This window comes from Rutidosis leptorrhynchoides, chromosome 11 (genome assembly GCF_046630445.1).
Source record: "Rutidosis leptorrhynchoides isolate AG116_Rl617_1_P2 chromosome 11, CSIRO_AGI_Rlap_v1, whole genome shotgun sequence".
Lineage (NCBI taxonomy): Eukaryota > Viridiplantae > Streptophyta > Magnoliopsida > Asterales > Asteraceae > Rutidosis > Rutidosis leptorrhynchoides.
Window position 1 is genome coordinate 28,511,990 of NC_092343.1, and position 4,904 is coordinate 28,516,893.

Genomic DNA, 4,904 nt, shown 5'->3' on the forward strand with positions numbered 1-4,904 from the left:
TTAGCATGTTTATTCTCAGGTTTACTAGAAGTCTTCCGCTGTTGCTTATATGTTAGACAAGCTATGTGCATGGAGTCTTACATGACATACTTTTCAAGGAAACGTTGCATTCACCAAATCATCACCATGTATCTTATTTTGACTGCATTGTCAACGGAAGTACTATTGTAAACTTTTATTTACGGTGATTGTCTATATGTAGAAATCATCAGATGTCGAAAACCTTTGATTTAAATATTCATTTATGGTGTGCCTTTTCAAAAGAATGCAATGTTTACAAAGTGTATCATATAGAGGTCAAATACCTCGCAATGAAATCAATGAATGACGTATTGTCCATATGGATTTGGAGCGATCGTCACAGTTGGTATCAGAGCGTTGGTCCTAGCGAACCAGGTCTTGCATGAATCTGTCTAACTGATAGTTGTTAAGATGCATTAGTAAGTCTGGACTTCGACCGTGTCTGCATGTTAAAAGTTTTGCTTATCATTTCTTGTCAGAAATTACATGCTTATCATTCTTAAGTCTAGACACGTTTTCCTGCATTTATTGCATAAATAGTGTATAGACAAAAATTCATATCTTAGCATATCTGTTACTGTAAACTTTTCCTGATATCTTCCGAAAATTTCTCCGTGATTTATGGAATTTGGTATTATATATACATATGTAAATTATGTATTGAAGAATACCAAACTAAATTCTATAATCTAATTCATATCAAAAATCATCTCCCTAATTATACAAGATGGATCCCGTATCTAGTTCAAACTCTGACAGCTATTCCGATATGGATATTCACCTGAATTCCGAAGACAGTGTAACAGGAATGGATCAACCAATTAGCCATCATCTATTCTGGATGAATTGGGGATGGGTTCGTAGCCTACTTAATTACTGGAGACAAGAAGAAGGCGATCCCTTCCATCCACCACATTGCCCTCTTGGCGAAGAACCTGAAGCACTTACCGGTGAACCTGTTCGAGACACCATTTTCTCTCTCATTTCCAGAGTATCTCGTCACGATAATATACTATCTCAAATTCTGGATCTTATTCATCCGCTCCTCTGAACCGCAAATTATCTCGGTGTAGTAGAAGAAGTCAACGAGCTTCGCGCTCGGGTAGTGGCTTTAGAGAATATGGTGCAAAGGTTACAAGCACCAGCAGCATCACCGGCATCAACAGTACCATCAACAACAACACCAACAGTACCATTACCACCACCAATAACATCCGCATCGCAAACCTCAACTTCACAATCTGTCCCACGAGCATCAACGTCATACGCACCGTAGTTACCAAGAAATACCAGCAACAATAACCGATGAAGTATTAACTCATTTCCCCTGAAGAAATTTTATGTATATTTAATATATATGAATTTTGAAATCAAAATAAATCTTTTCGTACTAAGCTATTACGTGTGAATCTTAACTGGTAGGTACTACTCGGTTAGTTCATATTACTAATATGCAATGATGTACATCCTTCCTTAACAACTTAACCATTGTTAACTACAATCTCTGTTTCAACTTAATGAATTCCATTTCATAATAAACCAAGTGTATTAATCAATTACATAATTGATTTTACATTTCCAATTTCGATATACTCGAAACTTTCCAGAAAACATCATCTGTGCCTTGTAAGGTTCACAAAAAAAAATTCCACGAACACCAACATCCTTCACTGAGGAATATCAATAAGAATAAATAATGAAGTGTTGATTTCATTAGTGAAAAACTCTGCAAAGATTATGTAATCTTTAATGTTTTAGAGATTAATCATTTCTAAGTCAAGCCGAAAATCAAATGAGCTTAATATGATATTAACTCATTAAATCCGTATTACATCTGAAGAAATATACATACATATATTTTCATAAAGACTGTAATGAAAATTCTTTTGTACAAAATATTACTTGTGAAATCTTTAACGGGTAGGTAATTCTCGAGAAATATATAAGTTCACAATTAATATGTTATACTGTACATTCTTCAACTTTGATTCAAAAAAATTATTAACCATGCTCACAGCGATATACAATCGTTTCCATACAAATTCAATTACATATTCTGATATTGACGGATCAGAATCCAAGTCATAACTCTGAACCGGTGACATCATTCTTAGATCTCTACATCTTTCAAATCTATACTTTGACTTCAAAACTGTGCAAGATCCTTTAGCGTTGTTTTTACCGAAAATAACCTTGCAATTTCTTTTCAAAGTATCCAGTTTTACCCCACTTCCAACCAGCCAATTTCGACTTTTCAGATTAGTTTTATTATAACCTTGACATATTACATTTTTGTTACCGGGGAACCTTTTATGTTCCACCACATTAGCAGTAAATTTACCAACAACTTCATTGATCCTTGACCTTCTGAAAAATCCTTATACTCATTGAAACCCTATCATGTACTCATCCACATCTCATAACGGTAATTGCCATAACAACTACCGGGAATTAGCAATCAGTATTTTGAATCTGCTGCATTTTTTACGACAACAGTTATATATAGATAACATCTATCTTCTAGACTTACATACTTCGAAGGTGAAGTTTCTGAAAAACATCCCAAACTATGAAATAGTTCTTTGAAATTGGAACAATGCTGATGAAGCAGCAAAAACTGTAAACGACTTTAACAGTCAAAAGTTTGATGATAAAGAATGGTATGGTGGCAAAGCTCAGAAAAAGAGAAGGTTTGGAACTGGAAAACGGATTGAGCAAAGTATGAAGGAGGCTGTGGATAAATCACAAAGACTGAACCTGCCTTCAAAGAATCCAAATGATTCAGTGTCTGCTGAAATCCTTAGTAAATACCTTGCTCCTTACTCTAAAACCTTTGCGGACGATATTCTTCATCATCATCATCATTATCTTAAATATTCTAAGATATTATCATATCATATCTTTCATTATAAATATCCTCGATATTTCTGAAGATATTTTCATAACCATTCTTATTTGAAATCATTCATCTCTTTGCGCTATCTGTGTTATAACATAAAAGAAACTATTTTAGTTTCAAAAATTCTGAAAAATTCAAAAAATGGATGTTTGAAGTAATGTTGGGAATTGAAGCATGAGTTAGTATAATATAATGACACTTGATCAACGTGATTATGTTACAGTAAGTCATGCTGAGTTTCTAATGGAACGTGATAAAGATTCACAGATCATACCCTCATCATGAACCATGTTACATAACTCTTTCATTCTATATAATCTCTAAAAATATCAAGAAAATATTTTCTTAATGATTCGGTCTTTTTCGAGGTATTCTGGTAATTTGACAAGTCAGATTGTGCTATTACCATTTCTTTCTTAGAACATTAGTTATGTTCATCTGAAACTTCATACCTACGAATTCTAGACCATTATCCGCTTGACTTAAGGTCGGGAAGAGAAAACGAAAGCATGAAGCTCCGAAATATAATGGAGAACATAAAGCCCGATAACAACCCCGAAATTACAAACCGTGTATATCAATGCGTATAGCAATATAAAGACACGGGAGAATGAAAAACACTATAACCCCAAGGTAATAGTAGAAGAAAATAACTTCCTCTGGTGGCAGATGAAAAAGAAGAATGAAGGATACGATAGCCAGGAAAATATCAAGAATCAGAACTGGATTAAGCATTTTCACAATCTATTGGGATGCATGAAATAAGAAAGAAGATTATAGGAGTGGTGAAAATAAATGAAACGGAAGAGGTCAATTTATAGCGAAATATCAGACATAACAATCAAGGCGGATTACGCATTTAATCAAATAAAATCCTAATTTCCGCAAATTCCGAAGAATCAAATCTTATTTATATTATGAAGATTTTCTATTCCTTAAATTCCGGAAATCAATCGTAACTGCGTCAAAAGCTAAGACGAATCTCTATTATTTCATTTCACTTTATTACGATAACTTCCCTCATACGCTTCGAGTAATTGGATTGTTTTATCCATATTATTTAACGGTGATAAAACTCTATTTATCAACACATATACGGCATGAAAACATTTTTATTGTTAGTCATGACGACCTCTCTCAAATTTCGGGACGAAATTTCTTTAACGGGTAGGTACTGTGATGACCCGGAAATTTCTGACCAAATTTAAACTTTAATCTTTATATTATTCCGACACGATAAGCAAAGTTTGTTAAGTTGAATCTCAATAATTTTAAACTATGTTCATACATTCATTTAACCTCGATCAAATTCCAATGATTCACGAACCATTATATGAACGGACATGATTATATATGTATATGTGTATATATTATAACTTGAAAACGTTAACAAAGTATTAGACGTATAATACTTTACACGAACGTATTTGTTTCGATACAGGTTTAATATAATTATCAACGGAATTAAAAGATAATATCAAATGATTGATTTATCAGATACATTGTATGATCGTGAGTCTCTATTGAGAGGTCCACTTTGATTTAGAAAACCTTTCCTTTTTAACGATATTCGGAATAAATGGTAAAGTAGAGATTAACTTTCAACACAATGATTGTCTCGTGTCTCTTGATAAAGTTAATTATTTAATTTTCTTAATATTGAAAACGTTTTACGACATAGATGAAACCTTTTAAAGAATGAATTTGAATATAACTAATTCTGGAAAACTAAATTATATTTATTCGATTTAGTTCAAATATATGAAAGCATTCTTCGAAATAATAAATTTTTAATTATTATAACGTTTCGATAAAAAGATGTGAATGTAATTAGTTTTAGAGAACTATAGTTATTCGATTTAGTATGGACACGTTTTTTGATATAATAGAATTTGATTGTTAAAATGTTTTTATGGATTTTCAATGATATGAAAATGAAAATAAAGGTTTCTAATGAGCACTAACAGACTACAACATTTTATCT